This window comes from Psammomys obesus, unplaced genomic scaffold (assembly GCF_907164565.1).
Source record: "Psammomys obesus unplaced genomic scaffold, mPsaObe1.curated_primary_1811, whole genome shotgun sequence".
NCBI classification, from domain to species: Eukaryota; Metazoa; Chordata; class Mammalia; order Rodentia; family Muridae; genus Psammomys; species Psammomys obesus.
In genome coordinates this window covers 4,599,391-4,615,350 of record NW_026596089.1, presented here as the reverse complement: position 1 = coordinate 4,615,350, position 15,960 = coordinate 4,599,391, and positions in this window count along the sequence as shown.

Here is a 15,960-nt window from a genome sequence, read left to right as displayed (position 1 = left end):
TTTTTGCATTAAATACTGTATCTGAAGAGTCATGGGACAGTGTATCATGTGATAGATTAAAAGTAAAAACAAAGCAAGTTTGTGAACTTAACTTGAAATTTTCATGGTGTTTCATATTTTTTAGGTATCTAATGTTTGAAAAGAAAAATATACCTCACTATAAGTTTGATTTGGCATATTGTTTGAATAAACTTCAAATGTTCAGAATACAAAGGACTTGGCTTTTTGAGGGAACTTTAAACTGTTTGGCTTTTTATGTATATAAAAATGTATGGGCATTGTTTTAAGACATTTAAAAATGTGAAATTTCAAAAGTCTTTGAAATAACATCAAGCAGAAACCTCTCTTGGCTGATAATCTTTCTGAAGCATTTCCACATTTGAGTTTCACATATATCTCTGTCAGAGAATTGTGTCTTTCTGTACAAATTAGTATAGTAATGAAAGAATCAAAAAACCTAGTTTTCTAATTCATTTATACCATATTCATGTAATGTACTTAAAGAAATGAACATACATTGTCAATATTTAGAGGCAAATTCCAAATACAGGGACATAAGTAATTTGTCCAGATAAATTCTGGTAAGCTGACATGGTTATTAATATGAAAACTCAACTGTGTCTTCTCTTTCTGCATTGTATTGTGAGTACTTCGTGGTTACTGGACGTATATGGTAGTCAGTGGGAACAGATGTTCCTTGGGCATTATTAGAGATGAATCCTCAACTGCTTGAGATTTGTTTTGGCAAAAGTGGAGCAGTAAAGAGTATTCATTTGTTTTGCCGCACCTGTCATTTAGCTTAGAAGAATTTGTAATTTCAGTGCTAAAGTTTTTTTTTTTTTCAACTATGAGACTGAATTGCATTAAAAACACAAACAAACAAATGAACAAAGACCCTTTATTTTTTCTAAAAGATACGAATAGGAATCAAATGTAACAGAATATAACTTTTTAAAGAAAATTTTTGAAGATTGTGTTTGAAGTTAGGTAACAAGCATTAGCCTTTTGTTTTTATGTTTGTACTTTTAAAATTCATGGTTTATAAGCTTAAATCTATTTCCACGCTGAATATTTAACATTTTTTCCAACTTTTTCACTGAATAAACTGGATATTTTAATAACAGCATATGTACAGAAAACTATATCTACTTTTTTATTTTGTTCAAATATTTTTAGAATTTATTCTGGGTCAAAAAATGATAGTCAAGCACTAGGCATCTATCTCGGAATGAGTCAAGAAGAACTCGGCTGTTTTCTCAATCTCTGTTCTTGCAATCAGTATCAGATACCCAAAACTGGGTGTGTACTAAACCTTTAATCTTACAACTCCAGGCAGGGAGACAGTATGGAATTTTACATGAAACTCTGGTTAGAAAAGCGTAACCCATTCTTGATGGTAGTTAATATTTAAATGCTGTTGATATCAGTGCCATTTTAGCCATCAGTCCTTCCTTCATGTGAAGGCAGCTTAGGAAGACAGGAACTGGAAACTCAAATATTTGCCTAACAAAACAATTTTAGTCCTAATAAGTAAAATCTTAAAAAATAACAATGGCTGTGTTTTACAAAAATTGTGATCAACCATGTGGTAAGAAAAGTAACAACATTATATTCTTATTTAAGAAAATACTAAAAAATTGAAACAAGTTTACAGATTTATTAATGTCATAAAAGTGTTCTGTGTTTTTACCATTTGAGCTCAAGTGTCTGGATGGCAAACTCAGGATGTTGCCTGAGCACTTTAAAGAACTTGAACTACATCCAAACTCAAAATTGTTTAGAAGCTATTGCAAAGCTTTTCAAGGTTTTTCTGTAATCACAGGCACTAATTTTTCTAAAATATAGTGAAGATGTGACCTTTAAAAGAAAGTTAAAAGTTAACATTTATTAAGAAAAGAGTATGTCTTAAAAATGAGGGCTTCAGGGTTGGGGATTCCTAGCAAGTGCAAGTTCAGTCCTCAGCTCTGAAAAAAAGAGAGAGAGAGAGAGCTCCAGGAACTTTAAAACTGTATAAAATTTGTTTTTTTTTTTTAATCAACACATTATTGTGTGTTTAAGTTAAAATAAGTTAACAAAACAACATGGTATTTCAGCAAAGTACAAACAAGAATTATATCAAAAACCTGAAACCCAAATGAAAAACTATAGCAAAACTAACTCTGAGCAAGTAGCTGTTCAGACTCTAAGCCCTACACCGTGGCATGGACATTGACGTTAACAAGGGTTTTATATAAAGCTTTTCAACAGCAAGGCATGTAGCAGCATGGCCTTTAGAGTATCTGGTACTCATCTGTGCTTCATTTCCTCAGAACACTGCTCACTGTTCATATCATTCCCCTCTTCAGACTTGCTACTATGTGATAATGAAGTTTGTATTTTCTAGTCTCTCCAGGTAGAAATGTTCATTTTTCTGTTTCTGTTTTATTTTACTCTTCTGAAAATTTGGTTTAGGGTTCTGATTTCAGATTTGAAGTTCTGAGTTCCTGCTGACTTATGATGGAAAGATGATTCTCTTACATTCTGGAAAGTTCTTGAGCTGCTCCTTTTATCATTCTTAATCAAAGATTGTCGACCTCAAGTTTTAGTCACCAAATTTTCTTGAAGAAGGAAACATGTAGAGTTCCAAGTACCTGCAGAAATGACAATCCAAGGGCACTCAGGGCGTGTCTCTAGCTCAGAATGTTTAGTAAAGATGTGTTGTGCTCCATTGCTGTGAGAAATTGGGTATTCACCATCAGATTATGTTTACTCTTGTTTATTGATGAGTTTCTAATGCCAAATTTTCCAGATAACATCCCTTATGTTTTTCCAGTATTACTTCATTAATAGTCCATTTCAGAGATTTTATAGTCCAGATTTTGAATTCTTGAGTTCTGATGACTGAAGCAGTATGATTTCTTATTAAATTCTAAATGTTCTTGACCTCTTGCTTGTTTCTTTTTTCATTTCTTAGATTTTTCGTTTCTATTGTTTTCTAAGACAAATTACAAGTTACTGTGTTAGATTATAGTAGGGTGTGTGTGTTTTCCTCCTGGCCCCAAGCTCCCAGAATAATGACTCATGAGGCTCAAAATACACTTATAAATACCTAGGCCGTATAGCTAGGCTCCTTGACTAGCTCATAACTTCAAATAATGCATTTCTACTAATCTTTATTCTGCCACATGGCTGGTTACCTCTGCTCAGGTACCATGTGTCTGTCCTTTTTAAATCTTCTCAGAAGAATCTCCCTGTACCTGGGTCTATTCTGGAATCCTTTCTGCCTATCAGCTGTCTCACCTTCTACCCTTTTTTATAGGCCATAGTTCTTTGTTGTTACTGTTTTGTTTTGTTTTTATTGGCAGGTGTTACATTTATATAATACACAAGGTATTACTGTCAACATTTCTTTTTTATCATACTGCTTTTTAAAAAAGTAACTTCCTTCATATTTTATTTAAAAAAAAATGAGAATTCTTTGTTGAGCTTGTTTTTTAAGACCAATCTCAAATTGATAAATTGCAATTTCTGCTCACATTTCCATGTTTTGTGACTCCAATTGTTTTGTTTTTTGTACCTCCTTTTACATTTCACTTTTTTATGTTTTATTTTTCTCTTAGTAATTTATAGTAACTTGTTATGTTCTGTCAACATATTATATGGATAACTGCATCCTGGATTTCCAATAGTCTTCCAAAATTGTAGTTCATTTGAAAAAGTGTCAGTTAACATCAAAATAGTTTCACAATTAAGCAACTCACAGTTCTCAGAATCTGATTGATATACTCAAGTGTAGATGTGATGGTCATCTACAACATGTACATGTTCTATAACTATATTCTTTCCATTATCTGTTTTCTTTTTTCTACCCATCATATTCCTCCTCAAGACCAGATTACTAAATACCAGTCTTTCCCTCTGGATTCTCCAGCAGTCTCTGAACTGTTGAGCTTCAGGACTCAGGGAAATCCTGAGTTGTCTGTAGCTGTACTCCACTATATATTTCTTTTTTTTTTTTAAAGATTTATTTATTATTTATACAACATTCTACCTGTACACCATATCTTTCTGTAGATGGTTATGAGGCACCATGTGGTTGCTGGGAATTGAACTCAGGACCTTTGGGAAAACAGCTAGTGTTCTTAACCTGTGAGCCATCACTCCAGCCCCACTATATATTTCTTGCACATGTTCTGCTGTTCTCATTTTTGTTATGCCACCGTATTTTATGAAAATATTTTCTTTCGGGTGCATTTATTCAATTTCCTAATGAACTTACAAACAACAACAATAAATTGGACCTGAAAAATTTTTAGTACTTCTTTAATATTTAAAATACAATCAGACTGTTTCCATAATATTGACATCCCACGTGTTCTAAGAATTGCTGACTTATTATCATTGCTGGCTCAGTTTTACTGGTTAACATTAAGTTTTAAAAATATGTAAGACTTTGTTTTTTCAACTTCAGCATCTTCAAAGTGGCCCCATCATCTAGTGATAGGGAAAAGCTAGAATTTCTGGCATGAATATGTTTTTGAAACATGTAATGGGTTCCTCTAAAGCATGAAAAATAAATGGTTTTTATATTGGCCTAGTAGGTTGTCATTTGAGCAGTCTGTTAATTTCTGTATTTGGTAGTTGCAAGATAAAGGCCAAGCAAAAGAATGGAGGGCAATATCTAAATTCATTTTTATTCTCTAATTAATTTTTATATTAATTACAATTTATTCACTTTGTATCCCAGCTGTAGCCCCCTCCTTCATTCGCTTCCAATCCTACCCTCCCTGCCTCCCTCATCTCCTATGCTCCTTTCCAATTCCAATAAGAGGGGAGGTCCTCCTTCCCCTCCATCTTACCCTAGCCTGTCAGGTCTCATCAGGCTGGCTGCATTGTCTTCCTCTGTGGCCTGGTAAGGCTAGTCCCCCATTAGGGGGAGGTGATCAAAGAGCCAGCCACTGAGTTCATGTCAGAAGCAGTCCCTGTTCCCATTACTAAGGAACCCACTTGCATACTGAGCTGCCATGGGCTACATCTGTGCAGGGGTTCTAGGTTATCACCATGCATGGTTCTTGGTTGGAGTATCAGTCTCAGAAAAGACCCCTGGGCCCAGATTTCTTGGTCCTGTTGCTCTCCTTGTGGAGTTCCTGTCCTCTCCAGGTCTTTCTATCTCCCCCTTCTTTCATAAGATTGCCTGCATTCTGCCCAAAGTTTGGCTATGAGTTTCAGTGTCTGCTTTGATACCCTATTGGGTAGAGTCTTTCAGAGGCCCTTTGTGGTAGGCTCCTGTCCTATTCCCTGTTTTCTCCCTTTTCTGGTGTCCTACCCATTTGCCTTTCTGAGTGAGGATTGATCATCTTACCCAGGATCCTCCTTGCTAACTTCTTTAGATGTACAGATTTTAGTGTGTTTATTCTATATTATACGTCTCATTTTCTTCCCTTTCCTCCCTCCAGCCCTTTCCATGTACCTCTCTTGCTGTCTCTAAATTGTGGCCTCTTTTTCTCGTGTGTTTGTGTGTGTGTGTGTGTGTGTGTGTGTGTGTGTGTGTATTCCTAAATATAAGACTACAACCTGCCTAGTCCATGAATGTTACTTATATGTCTATGATTTCAAGGCCTGACCAACTTGGTATTGGATAACCAATAGGGGCACCTTTCCCTTAGGAAAGCTGTCTCACTCAGTATTCCTTAGTTGACTAGTTCTTTATCTGTGGTTGAGGATTCATGAGCAATCTTAAAGGAAAGCCTGGGGCATGCTGGTCTTCTCTCTTATTCAGGCATGTGGTTATGTACATATTTGATGATGAGCCATACTTTATTAATGCTAATGGTTAAATAGCTTGTCTTAATTTTCTAGCCATGTGACAAAATACATTGGGTACTGTGACTTGGATTTTTCTTTAAAAAAAAAAAAGTATTTTAAATTCCCCTACTCTTTTACTGATATTTTACTGATACTTTATTTTTTAAGGTAAATTACAGTGTAAATCTTAGTTCAGTATCAGTAGTCTTTAGCCTATTATCTCATTCTCTTTAGTGATTGCAGAATCCTGTGAATACCCAGGATTTTTAAAATAATCTAGAAGAAGGGGAAACACTCAGTTAAATTTTGTGAAGACACTTAGTGAGATCCCATCAGTCCAATGAGTAAGAAATAATAAGTGCAAGTTTCCGTTTTATCATGGTTTGAAATCTTTTTTTGGTCTTTGACACTATTTGCATATGCCAGCACTGCTGCTATTCTTATCTGTGTGTTCACATTTAATGTGAGAGCCCTAGTAATATTAAAAACAATGGTGTTTTCAACAAGACTCCTGTGCACACTGAAGGTGTGGAAGTTTGTGTTGCTATGTTGATACAAGATTTCATTTGTAGAAATTTGACTAGTTGATAATGTAAAAAGATTGTGTGTGTGTGTATGAGTGTGTGTATGTATGTTTCACATTCCCAACTAAAAGACATGGGGTTTGTACTAAGTATTGTGAGGAAAAGATATTCAAACATTTTAAAGTTTGTTTCATGAGTGACACACTACATGGGAAGCAGTTGTGATTGGGACCTGCAGAGTTGGTTACACTCGAATGAAAGCAGTTGGGCCAAGTCTCTGGGTAAAATATTTGCACAGAAATTTTTTTTCTGATACAGTGTTTGTCTGGTTATCTAAATGTTGCTACAAATGGTCTTAGGGTCTTGATAGTTATGAAGCAGAGTTTTGGTTGTGCCTTTAAAAACAAATGTACTTCTTTCTGACTAGCTCCTTTCATTGTGCCTAAAATAATGTACCAATAGATTTTGTTAGTATTAATTTAAACCTGATTCCCCCACCCCGAAGAAAAAATTATTTCAGTAAAGCCCAATTCTAGTGAAACCTTTTCTAAATTATGAGAACAAGAAGGCCAGTTTACATTTTAAGATATATTTTAGATAACTACTTTCTGTTCGTTAGAAGATTGTTTGAAAGGTAACAGTTTTCAACATCTAATTCTATTAGAATATTGAGAGAATATTGAGAATATTAAGGTACTCAGTCTAAGAGAAATATGTCCTGATAAAGACCACTTTTTTGCTTCCCAGATGCAGAAAGAAAAAAGGGGATTTAATAAAGAAAATTACTTTGGCAATTACTGTTGTCTGAATATTTGGTTCTTACTGTTAGGGAAAGAATCTTGTGTAAAACCAAACGGAGATAAACTAATGAATGGGTGTGTTACTTTGGAAATTCTTTCCAATACTAAGGCATTTTACTATAGGTTTTTGAAATTTTGTTATATACTCAGCTTAAAAAATACATTTACTGTATATGTGTAAATGTATCTGATATCTAATCTTCATAATTATCATCTTGAGGTTTATTAATAGGATTTTGAAGTTACCTTAGACTATTTCAAAAGTTTCTGGAATTAATGTTCCACTGTATTAAATATAGAGTGACTTAATAAACTTCAGAAATGTAAATTTGGGTTTCAAACATGATTCCTTAACACTCTCTTAAAAAACAGTAAAAATTCATTGATAAAAAGATATTTTTTAAAACATCTTTTCTTTTTATTATATATAAGGGGTGGGAAATATTCAAACTGATTAATATAAATAAGGACAAATGAAGAAAGTTTCTGATGTAAGAATCTTGGTCATAAGAAGAAAACAGGAAACAACCTAGGAACCTGACACAGAGGGCCTCTATCAAAGCAGACGCTGAGACTTATGGCCAACTGTTGGGCAGAGTGCATGGAATCTTATGTAAGAAGTGGGAAATAGTAAGATCTGGAGAGGACAGGAACCCCACAAGGAGAGCAACAGAACCAGAAAATTTGAACACAGGGGTCTTCCCAGAGACTCATACTCCAACCAAGGACTATTCGTGGAGATAACCTAGAACCCCTGAACAGATGTAGCCCATGGCAGTTTAGTGTCCAAGAGGGTTACATAGTAATGGGAAGAGGGACTGCCTCTGACATAATCTGATTGGCCTGCTCTTTGATCACCTCCCCCTGAGGGGGGAGCAGCCTAACCAGGCCACAGAAGATGACAATGTAGCCACTCCTGATGAGCTCTGATAGACTAAGATCAGAAGGAAGGAGAGGAGGACCTCCCCATCAGTGGACTTGGGGAGGGACATGTGTGAAGAAGGGGGGAGATTAGGGTGGGACCGGGAGGGGATGAGGACGTGGTTTATTGGGGGATACAAAGTGAATAAAGTGTAATTAATAAAATAAAAATAAAAATAAAGAATCTTGGTGATACCAAGGTTGAAACTGGCAGGCTTTAGAACTGTCCAAGGGGAGAACAGCGAAAGTCCCCAACTACAAACTCACAGCAGAGTGATGGGCATATGTACTCCAAACAAAGAGAAAAGCTTACATTTTTCTTCCCAATTTTCACGAGTTCTCAGTTGAGTCATAATGCTTTAGAGTGTACATTTTATTTTAATCTGAAGAAAATGGAGAAATAATATATAGAAGTGTATGAAAGATATTTTAAAGTAGTGGTTCTCAACTTTCCTAATGCTGTGTCCCTTTAATGCAGTTCCTTATGTGGTGGTGACCCCAACCATAAAATTATTTTGTTGCTACTTCATCACTGTCATTTTTCTATTGTTTTAACTGTAATGTAAATATCTGATATGCGACCCCAAAGAGATCACTATCTGCAGGTTCAGAATAGCTGTTTTAAAGGAAATTTTCAGCCTTTTGACATGCTAGGTTGACATTTCCATTCTTTATCATGAGGGAAAACATTTCAGATTAAACTGACAAGGGAAATAAACTATTTCTTTTTCATTAATACTTATACAGTTTTTAGCATCTCCAAAATCATTTAACATGTTTTCATGATTATGTAAAATAACTTTTTTGCAAGTAATATACATTATTTTATTACAAATTAAAAAAAATTCAAATCCCAAAAACAGTTTACTGGTAATACAAATTCCTATGATGTTTTGATTTTTCTATCATAAGAAATTAAAGAAACCATTAAATATTTAGGAAAATTCAACATCAAAAGTTTTAAATCTAACTGTACTTTGTAGCCCCTGAAAAGCTACAAACTGCTTTTTTTTAAAGTATTTTTTTCTACAAAGAATCTCATCAGCTATACAAAAGTCTGTACAGTTTTTATACCGAAGCTAATGTTGAGTTGCACTTGAATTTTACATTCTTAGCAAAATAGTTGCCTGAGCACATACACACTCCACTCATTTTAGAACAGCCATTTATTCTTCATCCTCATCTTCCTCCTCCTCTTCCTCATCTTCTGGTTCATTCTTCTTTGAGCCTGTTGGCCTTCCAGGCCCCTTCTTTCCGGCTTTACTTTTACCCTTAGCGCGGTGTGCAGCAGTATCCTTTTCACACTTCACCTTTAGTTTAGCCGCCTTCTGTTCATATGGTTGTTTATCTTTGACAGATTGTTCAGATCACATCTCACCCCGCTTCTTTGCAGTATTTCCAGTTCTCGCTGGAGCTTGGGGAAGGAAGTCTTTGTGTCAGGCTTTGAGGGAAGAGCTCACGCCAGCAGCAAAAGAGACCCCAACAAGCCACGGGGCAAGATGTCCTCATATGCCTTATTTATGCAGAACTGCTGGGAAGAGTACAAGAAGTGCCCCAATTCCTCAGTCAGCTTCACCGAGTTCTGGAAGAAGCGCTCCGAGCTTGGAAGACCATATCTGCAAATGAAAAGTCGAAGTTTGAGGATTTGGCCAGGAGCAACAAAGCTCACTATGATAGGGAAATGAAGAATTACTGTCCTCCCAAAGAGGATAAGAAAGGGAAGAAGAAAGATCCTAACGCTCCAAGAAAACTCCACTGTCTGCCTTCTTCCTGTTTTGCTCTGAACATCGCCCAAAGATCAAAAGTGAACACCTGGGCCTGTTGATTGGAAATAATAATTCTTCTAATATAGCTAGTTCTAGTGGTAGTGGTTTGTGTGTTGAAAGTAATAAAATTACATCTTGTTTGATTTCTTGTTACCAGATTCGTAAGTCAAATTATCCTTTGTCGGTAAAAATAAAAGCACTGGATTTTTTTCATAAATTATTCAATTTTTCTCAGAAAACATTATTAAAGAAATAAATAAACCGGTGTTTAATATTTGTCAGAAAAACTGATAAGAGTATGGCAGTATTTTTATATTTCTTTTCAAAAGGTGACATTAACTGTTAGGTTAAGTGGTAGTTATGAGCCAGTGGTAAAAGAACTTTAGCAAATATGGAAGTTGAACACAGGATTTGGGGCTGGATTTATGGTTCAGTTTGTAGGTAAAGCACTTGCCATATATGCACAGGGACAAGAGTTTAAGAGTTTGTTTCACAGAACACATGTAAAAAATGCTAGACTTAGTAGCACACACTTTTAATCCCAGAACTGGGAGGCAGAGACAAGTGTACCCGTATAGCTCACTATTCAGGCTGGTTAGCCCTCTTGGTGAGCTTCAGGCCAGCAAGAGAGCTGCTTCAAAAGAGGTGACACCTAAATGACACTGTTATCTGGCCTTCACACGTGTAGAAGGCTCCACCAGCACTTAAACAAACCTGCTCTTCATTGTCCCAGAGTAATTTTTTTTTCTTGCTGAAGTCTTTGTGTGTGTGTGTAATTGTTACTGATGCATATTTATTCTATGGCTTAAATTTTCTAATGATTAACTTTTAAAAGCCTAGATTAATTATATGTAGCTTAAAAGAACTTAAATGTAGTGTTTTTTCATAAACAGTTTTATTTAAATACATTCAGCTTTTTAAAAAGTCTCTTTGGGTTTAACAGTAAACAGATTTGTAGTTTTGAAACATTTTAATTATAGCATACAGGTTTAGCCATATTATTTAATCAAAATTGACTATAGAAATAAAAATAATAACACCGTATGTTGAAGAGTAAAATTACTCAAAGAATCATTGTTAGTTGAATGTTTTTTGCTGATTACTGAAACTCATTACCTTTTTTTCATAATCGGAGAACAACAGAACTACTTTCCCATATAGACTAGTATCTGTGAAATGAAATTACTTTGAGTGATTAAAATCTCAGTGAACATGACTTCTAAAGATTTTAATTTTGCATTTAAAAATGTTAAAGCTATATTGTTCACCTGAATGGATTTAAATTTGGAAAGGTAACTGCTCACTTACCTCACATGCTATGCAACTTCGACTTTAACCTTTATTTTTTCATAAATTACACTCATCACTGTCTTTCAAGTATAAAAAGACATGGTATTAATTGAAAAAAGTATGATAATAGACACAAAAGGCCACATGTGATCACATTTATGAACTCTCTGGAATAGGTGAATCTAGACATATCAGATTAGTGGTTACCAAGGGAAAGGGGTATGTCTACTTAGTGAGGATAGGATTTCTTTTTGGAGTAACAGAAGTCCTCTAGAACATGTGGTGAGGATGGTAGTACAGTATTGGGATGTACTGATTGCCACAAATCATACACTTTAGGAAGTTAAATTTAGTCTTTATGTATTTTGCTGTAATTTGTTGTTGTTGTTTTGATAAGGATGTAGTATTTGTGGCCATTATAAAATCTCCCCAAAAGACAATTCCCAAGGCTTATGAAATGTTCAAGCTATGGTTTAGAATTAATCTAAGATAACATTAGTAATGTGACAAATGTATTAGGTTAAAATTCTCGGGAAATTCATGAGTCCCCTCTTACACTTCTGATGACGACAGTAGAAACAAAGCTCATTCCTTTCTCACAATTTCCTTATATTTAAGATGATTGTGATCTAGTAATTTACTTCTGTTGATGTTTTTCATTTCTTTGTATTTTGTTATGAGCTCTCCGAGTTTTAAAAATGTGTTTCAAAATCATGCTTTGAAAAAAAATGTATTATTTTTCATGATTTTTTAAAAGTTTTATACTTTTTCTTTTTTTATTATTTTATTTTATTAATACACTTTATTCACTTTGTATCCCCCAATAAACCCCTCCCTCCTTCCCACCTGGTCCTACCCTAACCTCCCCCTTCTTCACACATGCCCCTCCCCAAGCCCACTGATAGGGGAGGTCCTTCTCTCCTTCCTTCTGATCTTAGTCTATCAGAGCTCATCAGGAGTGGCTGCATTGTCATCTTCTGTGGCCTGGTTAGGCTGCTCCCCCCTCAGGGGGAGGTGATCAAAGAGCAGGCCAATCAGATTATGTCAGAGGCAGTCCCTCTTCCCATTACTATGTAACCCTCTTGGACACTAAACTGCCATGGGCTACATCTGGTCAGGGGTTCTAGGTTATCTCCACGAATAGTCCTTGGTTGGAGTATGAGTCTCTGGGAAGACCCCTGTGTTCAAATTTTCTGGTTCTGTTGCTCTCCTTGTGGGGTTCCTGTCCTCTCCAGATCTTACTATTTCCCACTTCTTACATAAGATTCCATGCACTCTGCCCAACAGTTGGCCATAGGTCTCAGCTTTGATAGTCTGCAGGGCAGAGCCTTTCAGAGGCCCTCTGTGGCAGGTTCCTAGGTTGTTTTCTGTTTTCTTCTTCTTCTGATGTCCATTCTCTTTGCCTTTCGGGATGGGGATTGAGCATTTTAGTCAGGGTCCTCTCTCTTAGTTTCTTTAGATGTACAGATTTTAGTAGGTTTATCCTATGTTATTTGTCTATATGAGTGAGTATATACCGTGTGTGTCTTTCTGCTTCTGGGACAGCTCACTCAGGATGATCCTTTCCAGATCCCACCATTTACCTGCAAATTTCATGATTTCCTTGTTTTTCATTGCAGAGTAATACTCCATTGTGTAGATGTTTATGTTCTTTTTAAAGAGCAAATGAAATTATTAGGCAAGATTTAATAACTGAATTCTGAAATTTTTTTGTCTTTTTGTATGGTCTTATAGAAAAGAAACTACTTAAAGCCTTTAACGATCATTTAATATTTGGTGAGACTGAAGTTGTTATTGTGTTTATTGCACATTTATTGAACTCTCATTTTAGTTCTTGTGCACACTTGACTGTGAGAGGCTTTTCAACTCTCAGGGTTTACAGGTAACTTATTACTTTTCTGTCATTTGCCATCTAATGATATCAGACAAATGGACAAATTCTAGTAGAGCAAAGGATTGAGATAAAGATTCACTTAAAATGTTTATCCATGAAATTATCCAAATACTTCAAGAGGTGTTCTTCAGCATATTTATGTATGTATGATCATAAGTAATTCACTCAAGGAATTCTTTTATTTGTCATAATTTTGGGAGTTGTTGGTTTCAAATATTTGAAACTAATGACTGCACAGAGTGCTGATAAACCAACTTTGCAAAATCGCAGACTCAAAGTTTAAAAGTTAAGATTAAAAGTTAAAAGTTAAATTGCTTTGCAAATAGCTGTGCTTGTATAATTGGGAGTATTCATGCTTTCTAAGCAGAATGGCAATAAATGTAATTAAATGAGATTAACAAAATGAGGATGATACTCTGAACTATATCACAGACAAGATAAACAGACAAGAAGAGACTTGCACTACAATAACTCTACTTACAAGTACAACCAGGTTCAAAATCAGCACAGCTGCTAACTATGTAACTTATGCTGACAGTTTATTGTACTTTTTAACCTAAGTTATTTATTAATGGAACTTGTGTGCTGTTTAGGGACTAGGTCCTTTAACTCATCTTTCATTGTCCTCCTGTTCCATCTTGCACTCGACATTTCTGATGAATTATACTTATTTCTCCAAAACTTTGTATCTTTTAATGTTGCTGAACCTTTTCACCTCTTTTCTTTGATAAAAATGTTCTCTTTCAGCTTGCCTTGTTTACTTGGTGAAGATATAATTCTGATCCCACCACTCTTAGACTTTCTCATGTATCACCTTTTTTAAAATTTTTTAATTATATTATTCCAGCATTAATCATACTGCAGTAGTATTTCTGTCTGCAACAAGGTTAGTTGTGGTCCTTTCTATGTAGATTTTGCATGAGTACCTGTGCCTCTGTGAGAGTTTTAAACAAGAAGGTATTTGATGTTTGTTGAACTAGTTAGTAAATGATTAATCTCAGTGCCATTTAGTTAGTTTTTGCTGTATAATATACTACCCTGAGTCTCTGATGTTTAAGCAATAGTCTAGCAAACTCATTCTAAGTTGGCTAGACTGGTTTTGTTTGGCCTGACTTAGCTCTGCCTGGTTGGCCCACATGTCCACAGTCAGCTGATTGATGAGCTGAGGATTAGTTGATTTAAGATCTCCTTACATGTCTGGCAGTTGGCAGGCCACTGGCCAGAGTAATGGGATGATTAGACTACATGTCTCTCATCGTCTGTCAGGCCAGCCTTATTTATACAGCAAGAGAAGAGGTCCCTGTTGTCAAGTCCTTTTCATGCCACTGCTTGTTAAATTTATTAATGTTCTGTTTTCCAAAGCAGTCCCATGGTTAATGAAATAGACTGCCTCTTGATTGGAAGAGCAGCAGAATCATTTTTTTTATATTTTCTTTTTTATTTTTCTGTATTAATTACAGTTTATTCACTTTTTGTCTCAGCTGTAGCCCCTTCCCTTATTCCCTCCCAATCTCACCCTCCTTCCCTCATCTCCTCTCATGCCCCTCTCCAAGTCCACTGATAGGGAAGGACCTCCTCCCCTTACATGCAGCAGAATCATTTTACAAATGAATAACATGTAAGAATGGGGAGAATCATTCATAGTAAGTCTTAAAAATTTAATATCACTAAATTCCATTATTGTCAAGGTCTCTTAGATATAATAAAGAAACTGTTAGAAATGTTTCTTCATTTTTCTCAAGAACTAAAAGAATAAAGTGTCAAGGAAGAGAGGAGGGAGGGAAGAAATTCAAGAGAGGACAGCTAACACTAATGATCATGTGAGGGGTCATGTTGAAACCTAATACAGTAGAGCTTCTTAAAATATATGAAGGAAATCCAGATGGAATCACCAAATAATGGGGAAGACAGACCCCAACTGGACCTCCCTCACCACCAAGTAAAACCTCCAGTGCCCAGAATGAGTTACACCTAACTGAATTGTTGGCCAAAGGGGTGCCACAGATACCTGCAAACAACTCAGGCTATAACCAAGGCTATTGGTTGCTCTCTACAAACTGATGGTAAGGCACTATTGCTGAAGACTACCTACATAAGTCACTGAATACAAAAGCTGAACTGGTGCCCACCTATAGTAGGCACTGATTAGTGTTTATGGTACTGGAAGGTACTCTGCATGTTACTAGAAAAAAGCTACATACCAATCCAGCTACAAACTCTTCAATCTTTAATAGTGACCTGTCTGCAAGATACACTGGCATAGTCCTGGCACAAAAATTAATGGAGCGAACAGCCACTCTCATGATTTAAGGCTCAGTCCATGTGATGGAACCATGCCTGACATGGCTCCCGTGGCCAAGAACCTGAGAAAAGATACACCATGGACTTAGAGGAAAACTAAGTAGTTATAATGCTAAAGGAACATAGTAATAAATGACTCCTAACATTATGCTATGCCCAGTGCTTACTCAGCATCAGAGTTTCCTGTAGTAGATGGGAACTAAATACACAGAGACCCACAACTGGACAATATGCATGTGCAGAGACTGAAAGGCCTTGTAATACTCATCCTTAGATGGCATGTCTTCAAACCCTTCTCCTCAAGGGTCAGGGGTCTCTGCAGAAGAGGAGGCAGAAAGATTTGAAGAACCAGGAGAGGTGGAAGACACCAAAGAAACAGTGCCTTCCAGACACAACAGGATCAATGCACCTATGAACTCACAGCGACTGGCAGCAGGCACAGGTCCAAGCCAGAGAGAGGTAGCAATGCTCAGAAGACATTGCCAACCGACAACAGCTCACAAAGGAAAAAAAAAGTTTTCTCCAATGGAGTCTCGATGAATTGCATATTCCACACTTATGGGAGACTCATGCCCAGTGGTATATGGCCAAAACAACAAACTCAATGCTATTTCTAGAAATCTTTTGCTTCATAATGCCTGTCTGTGCATTTTTTGACCTTTTGCTTATTTTGTGTTTTT